Source organism: Podarcis liolepis, assembly GCF_965112155.1.
Source record: "Podarcis liolepis genome assembly, chromosome: 3".
Lineage (NCBI taxonomy): Eukaryota > Metazoa > Chordata > Lepidosauria > Squamata > Lacertidae > Podarcis > Podarcis liolepis.
In genome coordinates, this window is record NC_139557.1 from 43,517,982 (window position 1) to 43,530,952 (window position 12,971).

General features: G+C 41.2%; 1 long non-coding RNA gene across 1 annotated transcript; it reads right to left on the bottom strand.

Annotated features, from left to right (window-relative positions):
* Window positions 1-9,457: 9,457 nt before the first annotated feature.
* LOC310704600 lies at window positions 9,458-12,701 on the bottom strand. Its single transcript, XR_014524910.1, has 3 exons — window positions 12,537-12,701; window positions 10,050-10,127; window positions 9,458-9,610 (listed from the first exon to the last, which is right to left on the bottom strand). It is a non-coding gene; the product is annotated as an uncharacterized lncRNA (long non-coding RNA).
* Window positions 12,702-12,971: the final 270 nt, after the last annotated feature.

Below are 12,971 nucleotides of genomic sequence, written 5' to 3' on the forward strand. Positions count from 1 at the left end.
GCCCCACCTGGTCAGCAAGGGCTTTGGGCCCTTGCCTGCTTCGGCCTCCTAGAGTGCCCCTTCCAGATGCTATCGCTGCTTCTGGAAGGTGGAAGGGGGCGGTGTGCAACCATAAGATCAGAGCCAGCACCCAAACCATACATCTTTTGGACCTGTGCTCTGGTGGAAGCCAACTGACTTGTGCCAGAGCGCAGGACCAAAAACTGTGTGTCTTTTAATCCTGTGCTCTGGCATGGCCGGAACACAGGAGCTAAAACGGGACACCCAGGGTGGCTTCTGTAATTCTGGGATGCCCTGTTTAAAACAGGACAGTGGATGGTATGGATACAGCCTCATGGTTGTCATGGAGACGAAAAAGTCCTGAGCCACCCAGAGCTGGTAATGAAGGCAGTTGCAAAACATTTTGCAAACGAAAAGTGATTTAAAAATTAATGTTGCTGTTTTGCTACTGTTCTCTTTTCAGCTCTTTTTTTTCCTCCTCAAAAAGGCTTGTGAAGGTATTATTTGGTCCAAACGCTGTTGCCTCCTAATGGCACCAGCATAATATTTTCCTTCAGAGTTCTTACTATTGTCCTATGAAGTTACAGTACATGTATCCTTCCAGGCCTTAAGTACAATAAAAAGTAACTGGAAACATATTCCAGTGAGTGTTAGTGTATTTTTCCAGAACAATGTATTTCTGGCCTGATGTTCTCATGAAAGTGCACTGGTGGCGGGGGGGGGGGGGCGGCGGCAGTGACTGCACAGTTACTTTCATGCAAGCACTTGTAGTGTCATTCACAGGGTATATACAATATAAGATGAAGAATAGAAATGAGGATGGGGATCTCATGTGAGGAAAAACACATGAGCGGGAAGATAGATATATGCCTGGGGCAGGGGGCGGGGAAGTCATGTATCATAGCTAGACTCTGGTTAGAATTAGAAGGGATGGATGGGGAGGGAGAAGGTAGACACACCTTCATTTCCAAACTGTAGGTTGATTCCAGATTTGATCCTGCATGAATAAAAGGGCTCTTTCTGTTAAGGCAGGGAATGGGTATCCAGTAAAGACTTGCTTCTGGAGGAAAGCTGCAGGAACCAGTTTTATTCCTGATTCTCTCCTCACCTCACTGTTCCGCTTTTCAAGCTTCACAGGTGGATGTGGGGGAAAGTGAAAAGTGCTACCCAGCTCCACTTTCTTCAGCACCAGCGGAACTCCATTAAGAAGAAGAAGATGATTTTGAATTTGATATCCCGCTTTATCACTACCCTAAGGAGTCTCAAAGAGGCTAGCATTATCCTTTCCCTTCCTCCCCCACAACAAACACTCTGTGAGGTGAGTGAGGCTGAGAGACTTCAAAGAAGTGTGACTGGCCCAAGGTCACCCAGCAGCTGCATGTGGAGGAGCGGGGAATCGAACCCGGTTCCCCTAATTACGAGTCTACCGCTCTTAACCACTATACCGCACTGGCTCTCCATTCTGGTCCATCCACACATCATTAAGTCACCATCCAGACCCATATACTTGTTGCCTGTTGAATGATTAGTAAAGGATTCTCAGGGCCTCTCAGGGATTCTGCAACATGAAATCGGAAGTGGCTTCTGAGAGTGTATTTTGCAACATGGCATAATAGTGCATAAGGTAAAGGGACCCCTGACCATTAGGTCCAGTCGTGACCGACTCTGGGGTTGCGGTGCTCATCTCGCTTTACTGGCCGAGGGAGCCGGCGTACAGCTTCCGGGTCATGTGGCCAGCATGACTAAGCCACTTCTGGCGAACCAGAGCAGCACACGGAAATGCCATTTACCTTCCCGCCGGAGTGGTACCTATTTATCTACTTGCACTTTGACGTGCTTTTGAACTGCTAGTGGACAGGAGCTGGCACTGAGCAACGGGAGCTCACCCCGTTGCGGGGATTTGAACCGCAACCTTCTGATCAGCAAGCCCTAGGCTCTGTGGTTTAACCCACAGCACCACCCGTGTCCATAATAGTGCATTAGTGGTGACTTTATAGTGTATTAGTGGTGACTTTATACTGGTTCATCCACACATCATTCCATGTTCTTAGTTGTTCTGCAATGCTTCTCCATTTTCCCTACTTTATTGCACTATCGTACTGCAGCACAACAAAAGACACCCCTTCCAAATATTGTCTCTTAGCACACCCTGCTAAGGTAAACCGACCATCTCCCAGGGGGTGGTGCCACCTACTTTGGGAACTGCTGCATTAGAGTATACATATGGTAGCTTGTCCTTCTTCGTTCTGGGCAGGAAAATGTAATATGTGTATTGGCTCCAAAATTATGACATGAGTGAAATGCAGAGCCGAGACAAAATGAAACTCCTCAATGTGTTTCACAAACATTTCGGCAGCAGAGAAAAGCGCTCCACTTTTGACAACATTTTGGTAACACCTGTGAATATGTCCATTTATATATTACATAGAGCCCTCTTAGCTGTCTGTGTGTGTCCTCAGTGATGTCATTATAAAGCAAAATCTGGTTGGCTTCATAGCATCTAGTTTACTACATGTTCCTTGCATATGAAAGCTTTGTCCTCACTGTCAATTGTCTTTATTTGTCTTTGGTGATTTTGTCACATAAGCCAAATCTGATAAGCTCCACAACTTTGTGACATCATTTGATTCACTTACGGTAAGTAATCCCAGAGCCATTGGAATCATCAAGTGACTACTGATCCAAAAAAGAAGAAAGAAGCAGTAACTAAGGGGGGCAGGGAAATGAAACAGAACTAGCATTGGATAGTGGGGAAATGATACCAAGCAGACTTAAAAGCTAGTTAATATTCTCACAATTGATAGTGTTGGGGTGTGTGTGTTGTGGTTCTCTTCTACTGCACTAAGCAACTACTTTCACCCTGAACACTTTGATAAGAGAATATTCAAAAAGGTACTGTATATTCTCTAGTTTATTATCTGCACCCAAAAAGCAATCCAGTGTAGAGTTATGCAGATAAAAGCAGGAGCCGATGCAAGTGGCTCATTTACCTGTGACACTCAATGAGTGTCATCAGATAAAATAAGCGAGTTGAACTTCTACAACTCATTCTCAGGGAGAAAACTAAAGTGTTCCACTTGAGGATACAACTCGCTTCAACAGAAGCAAAAGCTGCTCACCATCATTAACACAGGATGATCCAGAACCCCATGATATTCAATGCAGAAACACTTGTCACACTTCATTGATCCTTGCATATGCAGCTCCTCTGTTCTTTGCACATGTGACCCATTCTAATAATAGACACGGTTTTATATAAACATGTTCATGTGTTTAAGCATAGAGTCTGCATTTGGGGAGCTTCCACACTGGAGTTGTTGTTGTTGTTGTTTTGTTACATGTAACCTGGGATTTCTACTGACTCCACCATCTTTGGCTGAATTCTGATGCATTTGTTTAGGTGTCCACAAATGGATGATAGGTGCCCATATCAAATATGAAATGCTAAGCTCAAGCCTTTCTGAATGTGCTGGTTTTGGATTAGCTCTACATTTCCTCTTAAATTTGAGAGGAAAAGCAGAGCCACACATCTGGCAATCCGATACTCAGAACTACACGTTGTTGTGACCTTTGGCCCAAACCATTTTTAAACACTGCTGTGGGTGGGTATAGGAACCAGAGGAATTATTTTTCATGTTCTGCTTATGGATGGGGTGGAGTTTTAAAAACCCAAAGCTCGCATAGATTATGCTCCGGAAGCCATACTTTTATGTGCTCATAAATAAACCAAGAAAAATACCAGTCTGAGTGGAGAATGTGCCTTTATGTGGAGATATTAAGGAATTCAAATTAAAACGAATGGTATAATAAACCTACCCACCCTTTAAAAAAAGAAAAGAAAAGAGGCAAAGCATAGGAAAATATCTACCACTTTAATGGCACACTGAATCCCACAAATAACATTTGTGAGATTATATATCCTGTTCTTACATGGTTAACAGGCCTGGTTGTGGATTATAACAGTTTCTTGTTGCTCCGGGATTCTTTCCAAATTTAGCATAGGAGATGCCAGACAAAAGAGGACTATTATGCTGTTGAGAAGTTTTGCAACTTCTAGTGTGGCCAAGAAAATACATTCCCATGGAAGTATTTGAAGGCAAAGTTTTGGATCGTATCTCTGTGTTGGTGCCAGAAACCATTCTTGCTCTTATCTTGTACCTGCTAACTGTCCAGATACCACTGTTAATATCAACAGTTCACAACTCAAGTTATACTGAGAGCTACTATATATATATATTGAGGGTGTGTGTGTGTGTATCTCAATCATTTGGACCACATTGCTATGCAGAGAGAAGTTTTTGTTACAAATTAAACTATGTGTTTCATTTTTAACCCATTCTCTGTTAACACCATTTGAGCACACCTTTTGTGCGTTCTTGTTTCTCTTCACTACTGTAGCTCTTAGTCTAAGCCTTTCTTCCTGTTAACCCTCCTTCCTTTCACTCAGTAGAACTCACATCTTACTCTTTGCTTCCCACAGTGAATGACAGGCGTAGCCAATGTGGTGCTATCCAGATGTTGCAGGACTACAACTCCCATCCTCCTTGGACATTGACCACATTGACTGGGGGTGGTGGCAATTGGAGACCAACAACATCTGAGAGCACCATATTGGTTATCCTAGGGTGTATGTTCTCTCTCGCTTGTCTATATCCCCAGTTTTATGTTACTTCTTCTGTTGCCCTTTTTATACAGAGCAGATCTTTCTGCACATCTATGTCTCTGCATTGCAAAGCAATATTTTCTTCTGGCACTACTACAGGCCTGTCCCTTCCCCTATTTTTGTTATCTCCCTTCTGCTCTATTTTACCACACCCACATCTTTCCCAACATCTCCCTTCAACTATCCCCTCTTTCTTTCCCAGACTAAGCCTCCTGTTGTGTATCATGCTCTAGGAGGCTTAGTTTGGTCAGAGTTAACCCTAAATACATTACTTCTGGCAAATGAGTCACCATAGCTGTTAGAGGGCCATGAAAATTTGTGTCCCAGGCTTTTTAGACTCATCTACCCATGTACTATCTGAAACCAAAGGGGCACATTGGTTGCCAGATGTGAGGTTTTTTTTCCCAGCTCTCCTACCGTACTTCCCTAGCTTTCCCCCCTTTAACAAGTAATATCAATTCATTCTACAAATGTTAATCTGCTGTGCTGAATTATTATGTTCTTCTGCTGAAAGAAAGTTTATATTTGACTCTGGCTTTTAACCTCTCTTGTATGCCATCCTGAGAGTTTTGCTTGAAGAGGCCTGCAAACCCTCCCAGTTTTTAAGCACACATTCATATGTACCTGCCTTCCTTTGCATTGTTCTCAAGTATCTTATTTCTTTAGCAAAAAATATTTATCACTTTTAGATTGTTTGAATTGTCTGGAGAAACAACAATTGGAATTTTATAATGCTTTTAATGAAATACCTCCCTGAGGTTCCTAGAATAGGCGATACTCTGTCCTGTGGGGTAAGTGGAGAAATCGGACTGTTGCTGGAACAAATGCACATTTGTTTGCACATGGAGATAGTCAAGATAAGCTTGCTAATGTACCATATGTTGTCACCAGCTGGAATTCAGTCAACACTTTGTTAGATTTTGGCTTAAGTGTGTTGTATAGCCAGGCTTACAGAACCCAACAGGCCCTGTCAGTGACTGGAGGCCCTTAGTATGTGGACTGCAATCCTGAAAGTGAACTCCAACAGTTGTCTTGGGAGGGAGGAGAGACAGATTTGTTCCAGCCCCCCTCCCCGGAGTTGTCTTGTAATAACAAGGGTTTTTCTCAGTCAGTTGTCACTGTCCTCAGATACCAGTTGCAGGAAATTTCATCTGTGATAGCATCTAATCTTGCAGTGTTTGCTTGGAAACCAGTCGATGAAACCAAAATAAAAGTTTTCAAAGAAAACTGAGAGAAACTGCTGGAGAGCAGCTGAAGGGAAAGACACTATGAATTCCTGATCAAGGACATAGTCTGGAATTTTGCCCATTACTAAACTTTATAATCCAGATTCTCATGGGAGGCAAACATGCGCAGATGATAGTGAGTATGAAATGCAATAGTCCATTATCACAAGACACAAAACCGAAAATGCTCACTGTAAAACATATTCATATATGGTGATAAATGAGTAGTGGATATTTATTTACCTCTTCAACAAAAAGGCAGTTAATAGGATTTAAAAATTCACAATTAGTGAGAAATGGTTGTGTAATAACGTTATATTACCAGCCTAGCTTCATAGTGGAGTGTTTTCAAACTAAGTAATGATTGTGATCCTTTTGCAAAATATGTATCTTTACAGGGAAACAATTACATTTAGATTGTGAAATTAGTAAAAGTGCCTTATCACAAAACAGTAAGATATTTTTATAAAAGAAAAGTAAGTAATAGTTAATGGACTTATTCTGTTTTGACTCTGAGAAAAGCAGGTTTTGCTGCCTCTGCATGCTTTTTGAAATTGAAATAGAGTGTCAGGAGTTTAGAAACCTTATCTTCAGCAGTGTGGAGTAATCAGTGAATAGCAACCATATTCTCCTGAAACAACAAGGATATCATGTAGCACTTTTGTACAGATAATGTGAACGTTTGGATTGGGAAGTGTGCGCAGGGGATACTAAAGTTCAACAGCTAATTAAAGCGTTATCATTTGACAAGTAACATAACTGGATGGATGAAGTCATGGCATCTAGGGAAAAGCTTGTCATGAACTAAATGATGTAGCAGTGTATGGCTGCTATCCTCAAACACGTTGGAATGGAGAATTTGGATCTGAGCCATTTTAGCTCTAGTGGATTTAATCAGACAACATTATAACAAATTCAATGGCTCTATCTTAACTGGTTTATGTTCATATGTTACATGGGTGCAGCAATATTCCCAGCAACATAAAATGACAATAATAGTACAGTGGTGCCCCGCAAGACGAAATTAATTCGTTCCGCAATTTTTGTCGTCTAGCGAATTTTTCGTCTTGCGAAGCACGAAATCCCATAGGAATGCATTGAAAATCAATTAATGCGTTCCTATGGTCAAAAAAAGTCCAAACAAAGCCAAATTTGGTACAACAACAGTTTATTAACTGCTCTTTAAAGTCACACATACTGTAAAGAGCAGTTCAAAAATTGAAGGGAAAATAAATTAACTTTATAAACAAAACACGTCTTTGTTTTTAGACAAAGAAAACAAAGTCGCGAGACGTTTTCGTCTTGCGAAGCAAGCCCATAGGGAAATTCGTCTTGCGAGGCAAATCAAAAACGGAAAAACCTTTCGTCTAGCGAGTTTTTTGTCTTGCGAGGCATTCGTCTTGCGAGGTACCACTGTACATACTAAATTTTCTCCCAGTCTAAAATTTGCTCCCTAATCCAATTCAATCCTGTAAGCTTCTTGTCATGGCCAGTTGGAGTTTGATCATGAAGCTATATTTCATAAAATCACTCCAGTCCATGCAAATCAGGGATTCTTACAAGTGGGGGAGGCCCACAAACAAATGGAGCTCTCCCATCAATAAAAACTTCTCCATTCATTGTAATAGAATCATAGAATCATAGAATCATAGAATCATAGAATCATAGAATCATAGAATCATAGAATCATAGAATCATAGAATCATAGAGTTGGAAGAGACCACAAGGGCCATCGAGTCCAATCCCCGCCAAGCAGGAAACACCATCATAGCACTCCTGACATATGGTTGTCAAGCCTCTGCTTAAAGACCTCCAAAGTAGGAGACTCCACCACACTCCTTGGCAGCAAATTCCACTGTCGAACAGCTCTTACTGTCAGGAAGTTCTTCCTAATGTTTAGGTGGAATCTTCTTTCTTGTAGTTTGGATCCATTGCTCCGTGTCCGCTTCTCTGGAGCAGCAGAAAACAACCTTTCTCCCTCCTCTATGTGACATCCTTTTATATATTTGAACATGGCTATCATATCACCCCTTAACCTCCTCTTCTCCAGGCTAAACATGCCCAGCTCCCTTAGCTGTTCCTCATAAGGCATCATTTCCAGGCCTTTGACCATTTTGGTTGCCCTCCTCTGGACACGTTCCAGTTTGTCAGTGTCCTTCTTGAACTGTGGTGCCCAGAACTGGACCCAGTACTCCAGGTGAGGTCTGACCAGAGCAGAATACAGTGGCACTATTACTTCCCTTGATCTAGATGCTATACCCCTATTGATACAGCCCAGAATTGCATTGGCTTTTTTAGTTGCCGCATCACACTGTTGGCTCATGTCAAGTTTGTGGTCAACCAAGACTCCTAGATCCTTTTCACATGTACTGCTCTCAAGCCAGGTGTCACCCATCTTGTATTTGTGCCTCTCATTTTTTTTGCCCAAGTGCAATACTTTACATTTCTCCCTGTTAAAGTTCATCTTGTTTGTTTTTGCCCAGTTCTCTAATCTGTCAAGGTCATTTTGAAGTGTGATCCTGTCCTCTGGGGTGTTAGCCACCCCTCCCAGTTTGGTGTCATCTGCAAATTTGATCAGGATGCCCTTGAGTCCATCATCCAAGTCATTGATAAAGATGTTGAATAAGACCAGGCCCAAGACAGAACCCTGTGGCACCCCACTAGTCACTCTTCTCCAGGATGAAGAGGAACCATTGATGAGCACCCTTTGGGTTCGGTCAGTCAGCCAGTTACAAATCCACTGAGTGGTAGCATAGTCAAGACCGCATTTTAGCAGCTTCTTTACAAGAATATCATGGGGCACCTTGTCGAATGCCTTGCTGAAATCAAGGTAGGCTACATCTTGTTCCCTTCATCTACCAGGCTTGTAATTCTGTCAAAAAACGAGATCAGGTTAGTCTGACACGACTTATTTTTCAGAAATCCATGCTGACTATTGGTGATCACAGCATTCCTTTCTAGGTGCTCACAGACTGTTTGCTTAATGATCTGCTCCAGAATCTTCCCTGGTATTGATGTCAGACTGACTGGGCGGTAATTATTTGGGTCCTCTTTTCCCCCCTTTTTGAAAATAGGGACAACATTTGCCCTCCTCCAGTCTGCCGGGACTTCGCCTGTTCTCCAGGAATTCTCAAAGATGACTGCCAGTGGTTCAGTGGTCTTAATAGAAAGAGCCAATCAGCACACACATTTCTGTGCACATAGGAATCATACCTCTGCTTTGCATTTAATGGGGAAGACTATGGTATGTACAAGAGATTCATTGTTGCATTTATGTATACATAGGATATAGGTGCCTAATATAAATTTAGTTTATATGTGTGTGTTAACTTTTCTTTAAACAAAGCTAATACTAGCTAAGCATTTTTCTCTCTGGTTATCTGACATGTCTCCAAATAGTCTGGTGGAAAATATAAGAGGGTGCCCAATAATTTGTAAAGTATTGTTTTATAGCAAAAGGGACTGTTTTTAATAGTGCACAAGTGGCATATAGTCTCATGAGATGTGCAGATACCACTAGTTGTGGATTAATGACTACCATTTTCTAGGGTCATTAGAGAGAGTGTTTTTTATTTCACTGCACGTTGTCTCGTGCTGTTGTGCATTTTCTCATTATGCTGTACCCACTCTGTGGACAAGTGTTTGGATGGATATTATCTAAGATTGTTGTTCTTGGGTGATTAAGGCGAAGGTGCGTAGCTTACAGCTGTTCATTGGCCATCTACAAAGCAATAATGAGAGGAGGAATCACCATTATAACAGTTTCAGTTTATTTGGTGTGCAGATTGTAAACATCACATACAGTAAAGGGTTATCAAGGCACACATAGCAGAGAGAGAAAAGTGATGCTGTCCTAAGTATAATCAATCAAACCAAAATGAAGAGGACACTTTGGCACTCATGTGAGAAATTGTTGTTGTTGTTGTTTAGTCGCTTAGTCATGTCCAACTCTTTGTGACCCCATGGACCAGAGCACGCCAGGCACTCCTGTCTTCCACTGCCTCCCGCAGTTTGGTCAAACTCATGCTGGTAGCAAACTCATGCACTGTCCAACCATCTCATCCACGTGAGAAATTACAAAGTCAAAATTATCAATGCTGCTGGGGACAAGTTTTCACTTATTTAAACTGAGGACTATAAACTGTAAAATAGAGAAACACCTGGGATCCTCTTTCTTCCATCTTCTAGAGTGGCCTCAAAGAGCTGGAGTTTCATAAGTGATTGATATTATAATTCTGCTATAAGTAAGCGATGGAAAAGTATAAACAAATCAAACCTATATGACTGCGTACAATCTACATTATTAAAATGAATGGCGAAATACAAGGTAGTGTTCATAACATTTACATTATTTTAAATACCTTATTGTCAGGTTGAAGTCATTTAGCAATACTTTCCAGTAAATGCAAAGATCTAAGGTGGGAAGCAAGCTACTTCAAGTATTCTGATTTGCAAGAATTTCCATCCTATAATGCAGTATACTAAACAAATCTACTACAGTACAGTATTTGATTTACTGTAAAACCCATCATAGTCAATTAGTTTTAATTAATGCAAATAGGAACAACAATAAGGGCTCTATCAAATGTACCTACCAGTGGGTGTTTTTTTAAAAAGGGGGAGTTTGGGCTAATATATCAGCAAATGAGGAGCTATAAACATGATTAATAAGCACATTAGACTTTTCTTATCACAGTTTGTTGGCAGTTTTTATCCGGTCACAGCTGAAATTCCATAGAGTTCTTTCTCCTTTTGTATAAAATACAGATTATGTGGAGACAGCCGTCTGAGCAACTGGGGTTTCATCTTGCATGGCCATTAATTTATTATTGCTACTTCAGTATTTCTTATCTGTATCAGCCGAGCAATGTAGAACTGTATTTTGGTCATTTTCCAATAAGAAAACAGACTCATATGATGATGGCACCTCTGTCTCTTATATAGGAAGCGAGATTAGCAGTTCATGAGTTCATCTTGAAAGTGGTATACTCAGGCTTTGACTCTGTACTGTAATAAATGTGTGTCCATGTGCTTTAAAGGGACGACCTGACATCTCACAGATGACTATTGCTCCATTAATTATTATTTTAGAAGGCTGGCATTTGTGCAAATGTAAAAAATGTAATAATAAATTACAAGTGAGGCCATTCAACAAAATGTTACAGTTCTGAGTGTTTCTGGTCAGAGATCCAGTTGCTCCATTCTGCTCCTCTTCCCTCATGGTTTTCCTTCCCCCACATTCAACATTCTGTGCCCAATGAGCATGCTGAGTCCTCATTGGCTGGTTTTATATCTTGCAGGGGGGAGTAGAAGTAGGTGAACACACATGTGCCCAGTCCCATATACATAACAATATTTGGTTTTTCCATTGATTTCCATGGGCAGCTCTTTCTTCTGTCGCTAGAGACAATAAAAAAAACATACACATACTTGTCCTTCCTCTTGCTTCAAAGCCTATTATTATTATTATTATTATTATTATTATTATTATTATTATTCTCTCTGACCTTATTCTGAGCTTTGGCCTGCCTAACCTTTCCCCTGCAACTGTTGGCTACTCTTGTATACTCTTCCTTCATGGCTTCTCCTTTCTTCCATTTCTCATACAGTGGTACCTCAGGTTACATACGCTTCAGGTTACAGATGCTTCAGGTTACAGACTCCACTAACCCAGAAATATTACCTCGGGTTAAGAACTTTGCTTCAGGATGAGAACAGAAATTGTGCAGCGGTGGCGTGGCGGCAGCAGGAGGCCCCATTAGCTAAAGTGGTGCTTCAGGTTAAGAACAGTTTCAGGTTAAGAACGGACCTCCAGAACGAATTAAGTACTTAACCCGAGGTACCACTGTATATTCTTTTCTCTACCCACTTTCTTCACAACATGCAGAATTTTGCCCACTTCTGCATTCTCACCTCTTACTTGCCTGGCCTCAAAATAAGAAAAGCCCCAAATGCTGCAACCTTTCCCCGTAGGGGCGTTGCTCCACCCCCTATATAATTTTGTTTGCCCTGGTCTAGTTTCACCCTCAGAAGTTTTATCTGAAAGACTTTAAAACAAAAGTATAATAAATATATATATATATATATCACTTTCCAACTGTGAATTGCAACTTAAGCAACTACTTTGAGGAAGAATGCTATTTTTTGGGGGGGAGGAAACCTGGTTTTCCACATATGTGGTATAATTCCAGTAAAATCACATTAAAAACCATGGAGTCAGATAAAGCACTTGCTGTAGTCTGTAGTTTCTGCTGCCAATTTTCACATTCTGTCATATAATTACAATTGTCAAGATAACTATTGTATCATGAAGACGATAAGTGCTATAAATTATGCACTTTTCTTATGTATTGCTATATACAATATCCCTACCACATCATGTGAGCATCCTAAGCCTTGTTCATTCAAGGGCATGAACGTCACCAGGGCACTTGGATCATGAACTTCACCACATGAACTTGTGGACAAGACAGTGTTGCCCCCCTCCTCTAAGCTCCCCTCCCAAAGAAAACAGAATTAAGGTATCCTATATCAGAGAGATGGAGATGGAGATGGATAGCTCAGTCCATTTAATCCTATGGACAGAAGCTGGGTGTGGCTGCACATAGCAAAAGAGGCTGATTGTTGTATTGAAAGGACTTTCTTACTCCTTAGAGCAGCCTTGCACAACTTGCGACCTCTCAAACTGGACACAGCCCACCAGGACTTCATAAGCTTCTTGGTTTTGTTGCTTGTCTGATCTACAAAGCCAGGAAGAGTCATAAAGTACATTGAAGGCTTATAGTACACAACTGCTAGGCAGTGTTTGGTTAGGTGGGTCACAATTTGTGCAGGGCGGGCTTAGAATTTGGCTAGAAACTGCCAAAGTAGATTCTACGTGTTCTGTTTTGACTTTTGAAAATGTGAGCAATACCAGAAAGACTGGAAGCCTTTGCCAGTTAAGATGACAGTAGGGGTTTTTTCCTAACATTTTTCAGGAAATTGGGTACAAACAATGGAGGTGACATTATGAGCAACACACGTAGGACTTTGTGTGCCAACCAGCACAAAACAAGTGATGCTGTGGTAACCAACATATGCCA